This window comes from Dendrobates tinctorius, unplaced genomic scaffold (assembly GCF_039654945.1).
Source record: "Dendrobates tinctorius isolate UK_male_01 unplaced genomic scaffold, ASM3965494v1 ptg000219l, whole genome shotgun sequence".
NCBI lineage: Eukaryota > Metazoa > Chordata > Amphibia > Anura > Dendrobatidae > Dendrobates > Dendrobates tinctorius.
This window is the reverse complement of record NW_027361886.1, coordinates 842024-858398: the sequence shown is the minus strand read 5'-3', so window position 1 is coordinate 858398 and position 16375 is coordinate 842024. Positions and strand designations below refer to the sequence as shown.

At 46.1% G+C, this 16375-nt stretch overlaps 1 protein-coding gene across 2 annotated transcripts in view; it reads left to right on the top strand.

The window, feature by feature from the left end:
• The window catches only part of HOMER3 (homer scaffold protein 3), a 328522-nt gene that overhangs the window by 190053 nt on the left and 122094 nt on the right, over window positions 1-16375 (top strand). The gene's annotated exons all lie outside the window — the stretch shown is intronic.

Below are 16375 nucleotides of genomic sequence, written 5' to 3'. Positions count from 1 at the left end.
GTCGCACCCAGGTATTGCTCCTGTCCTCACAAGGACAGGCCCCAAGTGGATCCTATAGTGACACCCCCAATGATGATGAGGGGTTAAATGCTCCCTACACGTTTCCTCCCCAATAATGGGGATTCATCAGGGCATTCATGGAACTCATTTTTGGCAGTGACATGGACAGTCACTCCTTGCCAAATCAGATCTCATACTTTGCACTGACGAGAGCCAACAGCTCGAAACACCGTGTCTGCAAATTGAGATTCTGATTTGGCTTGTATCCTAAGTCATACTACAAGACTCGTTAAAGGGTTGATTGTGACTTGTAGGATCGCTACTACCAATAGGTGGCGCTGTAGAGTAAAAGTCCTCTTTCTTTCTGAAGAGGCAATTTGCATTCTATTGGATAAGGCACCTAGCCATTGCAGGGCTTATCTTGATTTACGGACAAAACTTAACTCCTTTTCACCCCCTTTAACTGTCTGTTTAACTCCCCTGATGAATCCCTGTTATTGGGCAGGAAACGCATAGGGAGCATTTAACCCCTCATCATCATTGGGGGTGTCACTATAGGATCCACTTGGGGCCTGTCCTTGTGAGGACAGGAGCAATACCTGGGCGCGACAGGGAGGATAGGGAAATATTGCATACTCATATCCTTCTCCCTCTATGTGCTCTTTTCCCCTCGTTTGGATCCAGTACCCGGCAGGATACTTATTAACATCAGTTTTACCCACCAACAATTGTCACTTGGTTTTTCAGGTAGAACTGATAGTTACCTAGAATACTGTGCAGGCAATAATAACCAATTTTTTAAACTGGATCTCAGCCTCATGCTGGGGAGATCTCACGCGCGCAGTTCATGCTAGACAGCCCAGGAATTATCAGGAACTGGAGGCTTTTTGCTAAGAAGAATGGGCAGCTTTAGTATCTGAGAAAATAAAGAACCTCATCCACAACTACCACAAAACACTTCAAGCTGTCATTGATGTTAGAGGAGGCAATACACAATATTAAGTAAAGGGGTATGTGAACTTTTGATCAGGGTGATTTGGATATTTTGGGTTGTCATTATGATTTAAAAAGAGAAAACACAGTAGTTTGACAAAAAATGGCTTCACCCAACCACTAACCATGAGTGGACAAAAAGTTTTGGTGTAATCATTCTGAAAAAAGGCCAAGAAAGCAAAAATTCTGCTGGGGTATGTAACTTTTTGAGCACAACTGTACCTCTGGCCTCATTCAGACAACTGTTTGTTATTTTTCACGCATGAAAAACTGAACAACATAATTGTGCTAGACCAGTTTTTCATTGATCAACTATCGATGTCAGGGTGTCAGGTCATCTACATCTGGGTTTCATCCATTTTTCTTATATGCAAAAAAAATAATGGAAGATTCCCATGCTTCTCTTGGCAAGCAGTGAAAAACAGACAGCACTAGCAACAACTAGTATAACATGAGTGTGCTCTCCAGATTTTTCATGAATCCATAGAGTTTAATGTACGATTTTTTTTTAACATCCTGGATAACACGTGTCGAAGAAAATAGACGTGTTCTATAATGGCTACTTGTTTTATCCGAAAAACACGGGTAGAACAAAAGTACGTCAAAGAGGACGTCTGGATAAGACCTAACAATGGTTGTGTCAAAGTCCTCCAATGTTATTGCCAATTTATGTAGCAAGTTCCTCATCTTTCTGTGATACTATGCTTCTCGTAATGAGCCATTTCTGCTTGTGTGTGGGCTGAATGTTTTCTATGTGTATGGGCTGAATGTTTTCTATGTTCCTTGATTTATGTCACATATTATCCATTCTGAGAAGCTTCAGAATTACTTATATACATTAGCAAGACTTTGCTCTTTTATGAATGGTGCAAACAGTATATTATGATCATAATGCAAAATTACTTTTTATGCCAGTTTTTTATGTTTTTTCCACCTAGTTCTACTATACTTCCTGTCATGTTTACTACCTTCTCCTCTTGTTGAACTGCTGTACAGTACTTCCCACACCCACCTAAACTGCTTTATATAATGCTGGAGTGGTGGACCTTGGCAATTCCACAGACTGGCAGTATAATATCCTGGCATTCAGGCATCCTACACTGTGCCAGACGCTGGACAAGGCTACTGGATTAACCACTGCTATCTCAGGGCATTGAACAGATGGGTGAAAAATTCTGTTGGTTTTAAACAAGCTGTTCCACGAATATTGCATTGGAACTTGAGAGACACATAGAGCTAAATCGCAGAGGAAAAAAAATCTTTAAACCAACTTCATTAATAATCTGAAAATACACTCCTCAACAATGAAATTGCAATAAAAAGAAGGAAACATTGTGTAATTATGAAAATTGCAGGATTAATGTGCATGGTAATTGTCATGCTCCTGTGTTCGAACCTGTGTTTTGTTGTCTGTTTCTCTGTCCTCAGAGCCTCAGCAGAGACACCTCTTCTCCGGGTGTTTAGGTTCTGTAATTCTGGTTGCAGTCTGTTTAGCATGACACAGGTGTTTTCATTGTCCATTCTATCACCTTTTGGGTGCGGCTTTATTTTCTGTCTCCCTGCTGGAATTTCCTTCTGGTGATAGTTTCTTATGGATGTTCAGCCATTCTGCTATAGCTTAAAGCCAGTCAGTGAAATTCCAGCTAGGGTTTAACTCTTTGCTGTTTCTGTTCTTTAATTTTCACCTACCTTCTGTTTCTTTTGAGGAAGTAGGCAGCATATAATCTAACAATATGTACTTTATACTTTATTTTGTTTTTCATGGTTTACTTTACTTACTCGGGGATCTTTCCTTTTTCAGCACACTTTCCACTTTGTAGGTAATTTACACATTGCCCTCTGGTTATTTAGGAGAAATGTGAAGCACTCAACACCCTTTTAGACAGTTTAGGTTTGCGTTCGGAGGGCATGTCAAAACGACACACGGGAACGCATCCGTATACAACGCATGTCACTGCGTACACAATGTGAAATATAGGTACACAGGACACATGCAGAAGTAGGCGGATCTTAAGGGAAGAAGTACGCAGCCCTACGCTGCGGACACAAACGTTAGTGTGTAACCGGCCTTAGCGCGTCTGAGCGAATTACTGAATTGACGTTTGTATTTTATTAATACTTTATATTTCTCTTTACTTAACATTTCTGTCTGATGCAATCCCCATTAGGAAATGAGCGCCATTATTGCCAATGCCATCCAGTGTACGTCTTGCCGCATGTATGAAATCCTTGAACAGCCGGTCGAGGGTGCATACTGCTGTGAGAGATGTGAGCATGTTGTGCATTTGGAAGCCCAGGTACTGGATCTAAATGTGCAGCTGGCAACACTGAGGTCCATAGACAATATGGAAAGGAGTCTGCTGCTCACTGAGCAGCTGCTCACTGAGATAGATGTGGGGGAGGATGCTAGGTTGGAGCTGCTGGACAATGAAGCAGCTAGCGGGGTGACAGTTAGAAGGTGGGGTAGAGAAAAGAGGGCCAGGGAGGCTAGTCCTGATCTGGCACACCCCAATGAGTTTGCAAAGTTGGCAGCTGAGGGGGTATCAGTACAGGGGTAGAACTGCTGCAGCAAGGCATGTCCATTGAAAGCCGGAGGAGTGTCTACTCTAGTAAGGGGGGAAATAGGAGAGCAGGGCAGGCCAGACAGGTTCTGGTAGTGGGGGACTCAATTATTAGGGGAACAGATAGGGCAATGTGTCACAAAAACAGGGATCGTTGAACAGTGTACTGCCTACCTGGCGCTCGAGTCCGACACATCGCTGATCGGGTTGACAGATTACTGGGAGGGGTTGGTGAAGAACCAGTGATCATGGTGCACATTGGCACAAATGACAAAGTTAGAGGTAGGTGTAAGGTCCTTAAAGATGATTTCAGGGAATTAGGCTGCAAGCTTAAAGCAAGGACCTCCAAGGTGGTATTTTCTGAAATACTGCCTGTACCACGTGCCGCGCCAGAGAGGCAACGGGAGATTAGGGAGGTTAATAAGTGGCTCAGGAATTGGTGTAAGAAGGAGGGGTTTGGGTTTCTGTAGAACTGGGCTGACTTCTCAGTTGGCTACAGGTTCTACGCTAGGGACGGGCTGCACCTCAATGGGGAGGGTGCAGCTGTGCTGGGGGAGAAAATGGCTAAAAGGTTGGAGGAGTGTTTAAAATAGGGAATGGGAGAGAGGGTTTTTATTTTACAGGAGGGGAAGATAGTGCAAATAGTGACCTAGGCACAAATAAAGGAATTGGGGGTGGTATGGGGGGTGGGGTTAGAACAGTTAACATTTTAAGAAAGAATAGAGGTACAGAAAGATACATAAAGTGCATGTATACCAATGCCAGAAGCCTCGCCAACAAAATGGAGGAATTAGAGTTCATTTTGCTGGAACATAATTATGACATGGTGGGGATATCTGAGACATCGCTGGACGAGCGCCATGACTGGGCGATTAATTTACAGGGCTATAGTCTGTTCAGAAATTACCGTACAAATAAGCGAGGGGGAGGCGTGTGTTTATATGTAAAATCATCCTTAAAACCCATCCTGCGTGATAATATATGTGAATCTAATGAAAATGTAGAGTCACTGTGGGTAGAGATAAGGGGATGGGGAAAATAAATTATTGATAAGGATTTGTTATAAGTCTCAAAAAATAATGGAAGCAACAGAGAATATCCTCATAAAGCAAATAGATGAAGCAGCGACTCAAGGAGAAGTCATTATTATGGGGGGACTTCAACTACCCTGATATTTTTCTGTGACTTTTTTCTATATGATGGACTGTAGGCACTTGAAAGGAATAACTGCTATTCAGCTTTAATAAGGCATGAGGCATCTATATATATAAACGCCTTATCGTGTCTGTCCGTAACCGAAATCGCGGGCTGCTGATTGGTCGCGGCTGCCAGGCCGCAACCAATCAGCGACAGGCGCAGCTGTATGTAACGGTAAGCCGCGCCTGCCGCTGATTGGTCACGGCCATCAGCGGCAGGCGCAGGCCTTAATCTGTAAAAAAGAGAATTAAAATAAAAAAAAGTTATTCTCACCTTCCGACGGCCTCCTGTCTTCTTTCCACGCGCCCGGCCTCACGTTCCCAGTAATGCTTTGCGGCTTAGACCGCTGATGACGTCACTGTCACGAGAGCGAGAAAGAAGACCGACGTCACTCTTGCGAGAGCGAGAAAGAAGACCGACGTCATCAGCGGTCTAAGCCGCAAAGCATTACTGGGAACTCTAGGCCGTGCGCATGAAAAGAAGACAGGAGGCCGTCGGAAGGTGAGAATAACTTTTTTATTTTGTAATATTATTTTTGTACAGGGCATCGGCAGTGATTGGTCGCGGCTACAGGGCCGCGTTGCTGATTGGTCACGGACAGAGGGCCGCGACGCTGATTGGTTGCGGCTACACTGAAAGGGGGGTGAGGGGACCATGCATACCAGGAAAGGGGGGTGAGGGGACCATGCATACCAGGTAAAGGGGGTGAGGGAACCATGCATACCAGGATTGGGGGGTGAGGGGACCATGCATACCAGGATTGGGGGGTGAGGGGACCATGCATACCAGGATTGGGGGGTTGAGGGGACCATGCATACCAGGATTGGGGGGTGAGGGGACCATGCATATCAGGTTAGGAGGGTGAGGGGACCATGCATACCAGGATAGGGCCTTGAGGGGACCATGCATACCAGGATTGGGGGGGTGAGGGGACCATGCAAAACAGGATTGGTGGGTGAGGGGACCATGCATACCATGATTGGGGGGTGAGGGGACAATGCATACCATGATTGGGGGGTGAGGGGACCATGCATACCAGGATAGGGCCTTGAGGGGACCATGCATACCAGGATTGGGGGGTGAGGGGACCATGCATACCAGGAAAGGGGGGTGAGGGGACCATGCATATCAGGATTGGGGGTGAGGGGACCATGCATACCAGGATTGGGGGGTGAAAGGACCATGCATACCAGGACTGGGGGGTGAGGGGGACCATGCATACCCCAAAAGGGGGTAAGAGGGCCATGCATACCAGGATTCGGGGGTGAGGGGACCATGCATACCAAGAAAGGGGGTGAGGGGACCATGCATACCAGGATAGGGGGTAAGGAGACCATGCATACCAGGATTGGGGTGTGAGAGGACCATGCATACCAGGATTGGGGTGTGAGAGGACCATGCATACCAAGAAAGGGGAATGAGGGGACCATGCATACCAGGGGATGGGGGGTGAGGAGACCATGAATACCAGGATTGGGGGGTGAGAGGACCATGCATACCAGGACTGGGGGGTGAGGGGACCATGCATACCCCAAAAGGAGGGTAAGAGGACCATGCATACCAGGATTGGGGGGTGAGGGGACCATGCATATCAGGAAAGGGGGGTGAGGAGACCATGCATACCAGGATAGGGGGGTGAGGGGACCATGCATACCAGGAAAGGGGGATGAGGATACCATGCATACCAGGATTGGGAGGTGAGGGGACCATACATACCAGGAAAGCGGGGTGACGGTGAGCATACATACCAGGATTGGGGTGTGAGAGGACCATGCATACCAGCAAAGGGGGGATGAGGGGACCATGCATACCAGGATAGGGGGGTGAGGGGACCATGCATACCAGGATTGGAGGGTGAGGGGACCATGCATACCCCGAAAGGGGGGTAAGAGGAACATGCATATCAGGAAAGAGAGGTGAGAGGACCATGCATACCAGGATTGGGGGGTGAGAGGACCATGCATTCCAGGATTGGGGGGTCAGGGGACCATGCATACCAGGATAGGGGGTTGAGGGGTAGCATGCATATCAGGATTGGGGGTGAGAGAACCATACATATCAGGATTGGGGGTGAGAGAACCATACATATCAGGATTGGGGGGTGCATTATTATTAAATCTTCAAAAATAAACTGCATATATATTCTAGAATACCCGATGCGTTAGAATCGGGCCACCATCTAGTTTCTTATATTGAGCAGTGTTTTTTTTACTTGAGAACACCTAGGCAATGCCATGAGGACTCCTTCCTGAAGGAACGTCACAGCGGGATCATTGTGTGTGGCATATTATGTAGTAGCTGGACCCTCTTCATTCCAGTTACACTAGCATCTCAGTGTTATATTGATTTGGTCATGGAACCAGTGATATGGCCGTTTCTTTAAAATGTCCCAGAAGACATTTTTGTCTCATCGAACAGATCTGATCTTGATTGTTTGCATGCTCTAGTGCAGGCCTGGGCAAAGTGCGGCCCGCGGGCCACACCTGTCCCACTGGCTCTCTCAGTCCGGCCCGCGGACTGAGACAGCCGTGGGGCTGGAAATCAGAGGTCCACGGGCCGGACGGTGCCCGCCCGTTTGCTATTTTCATGTGCGGCTCTTCGCTGCGCTGGTGACTCCTTTGGTGGAGGAGGGGCCTCCGGCCACTTCCTCCACCTATCAGTGTGTGAAACAGCTGGCGCAATGATGTAATTTCATTGCATCAGCTGTGTTCTCCAGGGAGTCCGCGCACCGGCGGCAGGGAGAGAAGCAGAGCCCCGGGGAACAGGACCGAGGTGAGTATGTTGTGTTTTTTCTTCTCATGTGTATGGGCTGTTTAGGTGGGAATGGGGAGGCTATGGGGGTGTGACATGGTGCTGCACACATGGTGTGACATGGTGCTGCACATGGGGAGGTGACATGCTGCACATGGTGCTGAATATGGGGGGCGACATGCTGCACATGGGGAGGCTATGGGGGTGACATGTAGTGTATATAGGGAGGCTTGCTGGGGCTCATGTGTGGCACCCCTGAGGCTCAGTCGCCACAGAGGTACTGCACCTCCTCCTGAGGTGTGGTGCCTCACCATCCAGGTAAGTTGGAGGCTCCTGACCACGCTCCAACATCTGCATCCCACACAACACAGTAGTTCAGCAAAGCCACATTGCGACTCCCTGCTTGGAGTGTAGCAGAGCACCTTTGGTGGCTCCCTGCTTGGAACACGAAACGTGCTGGGAGGCGGGTGGAGTTAGAATACATAAAAGAGCGGGAAGGGTTAGGATTAGAGGTCAGTCAGTCGGAGAGTCACTCAGAGGAGTGAGGAAAGAAGATCCCTGGGAGAGGGATCTAGGAAGGAGGTGCTGCAGCAGACCTCAGTGACCTGGGTCTGCTGGCACGGGAAAGGAAAGAAGGAGAAAGACATTGAACTGAAACCTGATCTTCCATGAGGAGAGATTAGTACGGAACGAAGGAGTAAAAGGGAACAGAGGACGTGGGTTAGAGGAGAACTCTGCCTAGAAGTTCTAAGCGCATGGCCGGGGCCCGGTCCCCAAGGTTGTATGGATGCTAATGGTCTTGCAGCAGACACCGGTGGAGTAGTGGGCTGTAAATGCACTACTCCCATCTAAGACTTGGGGGCACAACAGCAACTTGGATAGTGAGCCGGGACTCAGGAGTAAGGAGTCCCCGAAGCAGGCTACAGCTGTCTGCCGTACAAGTAGAGTTCTTGGGAACATCTGTCAGGAGGCACTCCAGTGTAACTCAGTACTGGGAGTATTTCACACTTAAAGGCGCTATAAGAGGAGACGTTCAGAAGGGTACATGTTGGCGGAGCGTTGGAAGGGAGCATTCCATCTGACCTGGAGGTTGATTGAGCCTCTGACCCGGAGGACACAGTAAGGAGGCAAGCACCTGTGTGTACTACAGACTGTGAGTAAAGCTTTGGAACTACAAGCCCTGGTGTCCTCCATTGATTCTTGCAGCAACACACCCAGCACTGCTACATCTGGGTACCAGCTACTACACCGCTTGTGCCTCTCCTCTACCCCTACATCTACACTGCCCTGGGGCTACAGCTTCATCTGTGGGGAGCTTCTCCATCTTGGCTGCAACACACCACCAGCCCCAGAGGATCTGCACGCAGCGTCGGCTTAATATCTCACTTGCCGAACACCACAGATGGCATCACAAACTATTCCATTAACTACATTTCACCTTTCAATCTTCCCCTGTTAATTGGGCGCCCAGGGCCACGGACCGGGTCACCGCTGCTGTGACACATCCCGTCGACACCGGCCCGGTACCGAGTACCCCACAGCCCTGGGAGGGCGACCCACATGCAGTATATGGGGAGGCTGTGTGGGGCTCATGCAGTATATGGGAAGGCTGTGTGGGGCTCATGCAGTGCAAATAGGGATGCTGTGTGGGGCTCATGCAGTGTGTATAGGGAGGCTGTGTGGGGCTCATGCCGCATATGGGGGAGACTCTGTGGGGCTCATGCCGCATATAAGGGGCTGTTGGGGCCTCATACGAGATACAAAAGGGGCTGTGCTCAGGTTCAAATGATATATAGGGGGATGTCAGCATACTTAATTCTGCTCAATATTAAGTGATACAAATAATATTAATAAAATTATCAATAATATAATAATTATAAATTATAAAATATCGATATTAATATTGAGTATAATAAATTTTGGCCTATTGGTTTGGCCCTCCACAACTGTCACGGTATCTCATATGGCCCCTCAGGAAAATTAATTGCCCTGCTCTAGTGTATTCAGCATGGCAGAACAATCCTCAGACAACCATTAATAACTGCATTGATATCATTGTAATTCTGTGTGTAGGACACATATCAATACAGTCATATGTTAAAGTTTGGGCACCCCTATTAATGTTAACCTTTTTTCTTTATAACAATTTTGGTTTCTGCAACAGCTATTTCAGTTTCATATATCTAATAACTGATGGACTCAGTTATATTTCTGGACTCAAATGAGGTTTATTGTACTAACAGAAAATGTGCAATCTGCATTTTAACAAAATCTGACCGGTGCAAAAGTATGGGCACCTCAACATAAAAGTGACATTAATATTTCGTAGATCCTCCTTTTGCAAAAATAACAGTCTCTAGTCGCTTCCTGTAGCTATTGATGAGTTCCTGAATCCTGGATGAAGGTATTTGTGACCATTCCTGTTTACAAAACAATTCCAGTTCAGTTAAGTTTGATGGTCCCCGAGCATGGACAGCCCACTTCAAATCATCCCACAGATGTTCAATGATATTCAGGTCTGGGGACTGGGATGGCCATTCCAGAACATTGTAATTGTTCCTCTGCATGAATGCCTGAGTAGATTTGGAGCGGTGTTTTGGATCATTGTCTTGCTGAAATATCCATCCCCTGCGTAACTTCAACTTCGTCACTGATTCTTGCACATGATTGTCAAGAATCTGCTGATACTGGGTTGAATCCATGCGACCCTCAACTTTAACAAGATTCCCGGTGCCGGCATTGGCCACACAGCCCCAAAGCATGATGGAACCTCCACCAAATTTTACTGTGGGTAGCAAGTGTTTTTCTTGGAATGCTGTGTTTTTTAGCCTCCATGCATAACGCCTTTTTGTATGACCAAACAACTCAATCTTTGTTTCATCAGTCCACAGGACCTTCTTCCAAAATGTAACTGGCTTGTCCAAATGTGCTTTTGCATACCTCAGGCGAATCTGTTTGTGGCATGCTTGCAGAAACGGCTTCTTTCGCATCACTCTCCCATACAGTTTCTCCTTGTGCAAAGTGCGCTGTATTGTTGACCGATGCAAAGTGACACCATCTGCAGCAAGATGATGCTGCAGGTCTTTGGAGGTGGTCTGTGGATTGTCCTTGACTGTTCTCACCATTCTTCTTCTCTGCCTTTCTGATATTTTTCTTGGCCTGCCACTTCTGGGCTTAACAAGAACTGTACCTGTGTTCTTCCATTTCCTTACTATGTTCCTCACAGTGGAAACTGACATGCTAAATCTCTGAGACAACTTTTTGTATCCTTCCCCTGAAAAGCTATGTTGAATAATCTTTGTTTTCAGATCATTTGAGAGTTGTTTTGAGGAGCCCATGAGGCCACTCTTCATAGGAGAATCAAATAGGAGAACTACTTGCAAGTGGCCACCTTAAATACCTTTTCTCATGATTTGATACACCTGGCTATGAAGTTCAAAGCTCAGTGAGGTTACAAAACCAATTTAGTACTTCAGGAAGTCAGTAAAAAGTAGTTAGGAGTGTTCAAATCAAGAAAATGATAAAGGTGCCCATACTTTTGCACCGGTCAAATTTTGCTTAAATGCAAATTGCACATTTTCTGTTAGTACAATAAACCTCATTTGAATCCAGAAATATAACTGAGTCCATCAGTTATTAGATATATGAAACTGAAATAGCTGTGGCAAATACCAAAATTGCTATAAATAAAAAAGGTTAACATTAATAGGGGTGCCCAAACTTTAACATATGACTGTATATATAATCGTCATCTCTCCCTGATGACCTGGTCCAGAGACTCCAGGCTTCATTCCCTTTTAAATGGAAAGATAAAGCTATAAAATACTTGGGAGTTTGGATCCCCAGAAACGAAGTGGATCTTTTTTCCCTAAACTATGTCCCACTTTTACACAAAACTCTATTGGATCTTAAAAAATACAATAGATCTCAGCTCTCATGGTTTGGTCGTATAAACATCAAAGTGGACATTCTCCCCCGCTTTCTTTATCTTTTTCAAACAGTCCCAATAGCAATTCCTGACTATTTCTTTAATCGGTTACAATCTGCTATTAATAGTTTTGTCTGGGGATCTCGTAGACCCCGAATTAGGCTGTCGGTTTTGACCAGACCCAAGACACAGGGGGGCACAGGTCTTCCTAGCTTCAAAAGATATTATTATGCCATTCTCCTGACTAGAATAGTTGACTGGAGATACAGCGACTTACAGAAACAGTGGGTGATTTTAGAAAAACTTCTCTCTCCTTGCTCTCTATACTGGATACCATGGTGTGGTGCCAATTTTAGGTCCCCCAATCTCGGACTTTCCACCTCTTACGCAGATAGTGTTGAGATTTTGGGATAGGAATCGGGGGAGACTGAGAGTTTGTAACATTCCGAGTAGACTGGACCCCCTCTTTGACAACATTGCTTTCCCTCCAGCAGTGGACAGGACTGTGTTTCTATGCTGGAGATCTGTCGATCGGGTGAGACTGGGCCAGGTGGCGGACAGACTCTCTGGGCTCTCCACTGTGGGGGGGTTGCGGGACACCTGCCATAGCAAATCGCTATCTTTGCTTGAATTCGCTCATTTGAAGGACTTCCTTTCGGGTATTTCCTTTAACACATCGACCCGATTTGAGTCCTTGATGCTGGCCGCGGAGGGTCCTACCCACACAGTCTCCTTGCTTTACAGTTTGATCCTGGAAACATTATCTATTGAGACCCCCAGCTTTATTACTGCTTGGGAGAGAGATCTGCGGATCACCCTCTCTGAGGCAGACCGTCTGAAGATCTTTACCCTTACCCACAAGACCTCTATATCTTGCAGATCACAAGAGAAAAATTATAAAATATTAACGCGTTGGTATAGGTGTCCTGTGCTCCTCCATAAAATAAATCCTGCAATTTCAAACCTATGCTGGAGATGTGACAATGAGGAGGGAGCTATGCTTCATATATGGTGGTCTTGCAGTCTTCTACGTCCATTTTGGGAAGCTGTTTTTGGAGCCTTTCACTTGATGACGGGCGTTTGCTGTGAGCCATCCCCTCAAATAGCTCTCCTTTCATTGATTCCTGGGTCTATAACAACCATAAAGAAAGGAATTATGAGGTTCTGCTTAATAGCGGCCAGAACAATTATTCCCCGGTACTGGAGAGCGACAAGGGTTCCGTCTGCGGTGGAGTGGGTGTCCGAGATGGATAGAGTGAACCGAATGGAGTCGCTGATGGCTCAAGATGATGAATCTGTGACCGAGCGGGGACAAATGTGGTTCCTCTGGGAGACATTCAAGGAGAGTTCGGAGTTTCCGGGCTGGTTAACTGAGTTTCCATAGTTTTCGTAGGGTAGCCGGGACCGAGGTTGGTTTATTTCCCCCTCCCCTTCCCCCATTTCTTACCCACTTTCTCTATTCTCTTTCCCTCTTCAAGACTTTATTTCTCTATATCTGCCTTTTTCCTACACAATCTCAGAATGATTAGTCCAAAGCTTACTAAAATGTGAATGGACATGACGTGTCTGATTTGAGATATCTAGGATTACAAGCTTATTTTGTCCCTCACAATGTTGTATCTTACCTGTCTGTATATTCTGATGTATTCATATGTATATCATCTTTCTGGATTGTTGTACCTTATTTTGAAAAGTTTAATAAACACATTTATGGAAAAAAATATATATATAATCGTCTTATCGTGTCTATCTGTAACCGAAATCCCACGGACCAATCAGCGACAGGCGCAGCTGTTTGGTCGCGGCCTGGCGCAGCTTAACGTTTCAATCAGCGGCAGGCGCAGTCGGGCGCAGCGCTCAATCGGGCGCAGGGCTCTGTAAAAAAAGAGAATTAAAATTAAAAAAAAGTTTATACCCACCTTCCGACGGCCCACGATCTCCACACGCCTGGCCTCGCGGTCCCAGTAATGCATTGTGCCTTAGACCGAAGATGACGTCACTCTCGCAAGAGCGCAACGTCATCAGCGGTGTTTCGTGCAAAGCATTACTGGAACCGCGAGGCCGGACGCGTGGAGTTGAGATCGCGGGCAGTCGGAAGGTGAGTATATAACTATTTTTTATTTTAACAGAGACCGTGCATACCGGAAAGGGGGGATGACGGGACCATGCATACCAGGAAAGGGGGGTGAGAGGGACCACGCATACCAGGAAAGGGGGGTGAGGGGGACCATACATACCAGCAAACCAGGAAAGGGGGGTGAGGGTGACCATGCATACCAGGAAAGGGGGCTGAGGGTGACCATGCATACCAGGAAAGGGGGGGTGAGGGTGACCATGCATACCAGGAAAGGGGGGTGAGGGGGACATGCATACCAGGAAAGGGGTGACGGGACCATGCATACCAGGAAAGGGGGTTGAGGGGGACCATGCATACCAGGAAAGGGGGGGTGAGGGGACCAAGCTTACCAGGAAAGAGGGGTGAGAGGACTATGCATTCCAGGATTGGAGGGTGAGGGGACCATTCTTACCAGGATTGGTGGATGAGGGGTACCATGCATATCAGGATTGGGGGGGTGAGAGGACCATGCATATCAGGATTGGGGGGTGAGGGGACCATGCATACCAGGAAAGGGGGGGTGAGGGGGACCATGCATACCAGGAAAGAGGGGTGAGGGGACTATGCTTACCAGGAAAGAGGGGTGAGAGGACCATGCATACCAGGATTGGGGGGTGAGAGGACCATGCATTACAGGATTGGAGGGTGAGGGGACCATGCATATCAGGATTAGGGGGGTGAGGGGACCATGCACACCAGGATGGGGGGAGGGCTACCATGCATATCAGGATTGGGGGGTGAGAGGACCATGCATATCAGGATTGGGGGATGCATTATTGCATTATTATTAAAACTTCATAAATAAACTACATACATATTCTAGAATACCCGATGCGTTTGAATTGGGCCACCATCTAGTACTGAATAAGTTGATATATTTTTAAAATTCTATTTCCACTTTTTCATCATTTGCATATCATTACTATGTCTATTAATCTTATAATTTCCATTATTCCGAGTCTTTTTCTTTGTGGTGTTGCAATTCTGCTGTTAGATTATGTGCCATACATTAGTTTACTTACAAATAAACTAATGTACAATATAATCTTGTGTGAATTGAAATAATGTAACATTGCTGCATAAAATCAATGTGAGACAGAAGGGCCAATAGTGGGGCATCCATCTTTTACATATTTAAGTACGCAGCCTAATCAATTTCTCGCAGCCTTGCCTGTCATTTCTTTTCCCTAATGTCTTTGGCTCAGCTGTGAAGTCCATGTGAAGCTCTTAATTTAGCTTCTTTGAGCCTGGAGACTCTTACCAGTGTTGACTGGGTTAAATAAGGCTATATCCAGAGGATGTTTTTAACTCTTAAATGTCATTTGTTTATTAGAAAAAGACTAGCTTTACAGAGACCTAATAAGGCCTTTTTTCGGATCTACTGTATTTTAGACATACAAGACATTTTTAACAAATTGAGTATTGTACATTGAGGCAAACTGAGTAAAATATGTTGGATATAAAAAGTTTACACACCCTTGTTAAATTGGCAGTTCATGTTATGTAAAAAAAAAATCATACCAAAAAGTATCATCTTAGAATGTTTTCACCTTTAAAGTCTCCTATAATCTCTACAAATGCATTAAGAAACAAACTAAAACAATTTTGAATGGGAAAATAAATATAAAACTAAAATAAAGTGGTTGCATAATTATAAATACCCTCTTAATATTGGGGCTATGTTTGTATTCAGAATTAGCCAATCACATTTAAACTCATGATATATATGTTAGGCGTCAGGTTCCTGCAGCTGCACAGCGGGAATCCAGAGCCTTGCATCCTGCGGTCACCCATTCTTCTCTGAGCCCTCAGGAGCCTGCACAGCAATCTCAGCATTGCAAGCTTTCTTCTCAGACCAACTCTGTAGGACTGGTTGTTGCTGCCACCTCTGGGTCAGCAATAGCATCGCAGGCTGCCCTGCAGCAAGCCACTCCAGTGGCTAAGTCCCCTCCTCACGCTACTGGGCATGCTCACAAGACGATCTCCCATTGGAGATCGGGAGTCACGTGCTCAGGTCCTTCTCCTGATCTGATTGGTCCATCCCAGAGATCTGGAAGGTCCCGCACGGCTATGAAAGGTACGCATGGCCGCTCGGCCATGCGCTAGTGTAGTCTCTAATTGCTACTGTGTGAATGATGGTGGATGCATGAACCTGCAAATGACTCATTAAGATCCCCTCCCTCTGATAATACGTGGGGGGATAGGGACTTAGCCTTAACACCTCTGCACGGTGGACCCCGGGTGGCGAACGCACTTTCTATTATTTTATATTTAGTGCGTTCCGCCGTCCCTAACAAAATAGTAGTCAGTACATAGCTGCCATCAATTACAATGATTCTGAATTACTTCATATAAAGTTTCGTTGATCTAGTAGGATTTTCCCAACATTTTCTTAGTTGCCTTTTCCAACAAAGGCCATGGCCCGTAAACAGCTTACAACACAGCAAAGGGATCTCATTGTTGAAAGCTATCTGCTAAGAGAAAGGTATAAAAAAATGTCAAGGCATTAGATAAAACATGAAACACTGTGAAGATAGTCATGAGAAAGTGGCTTAAATTTGGAACAACCGTGACATTACCTAGAACTGGAAGTATCTTTAAAATTGATAAAAAGACAAGAAGACTAAAGGAGCTGCAGGAGTTTCTGGCATCTACTGGTCTGGTCATGTACTGCTTGTGACAGCAATCTCCCGTATTTTTCAAATGTCTGGACTTTGGGTAGCATGCCAGAAGAATTTTACTACAAAGAAAAACATCCAATCCCAGCTATGTTTTGCCGAAACCTACATTAAGTCTGCCAAAGCATGGGAGAACACCTGTTATGGTCTG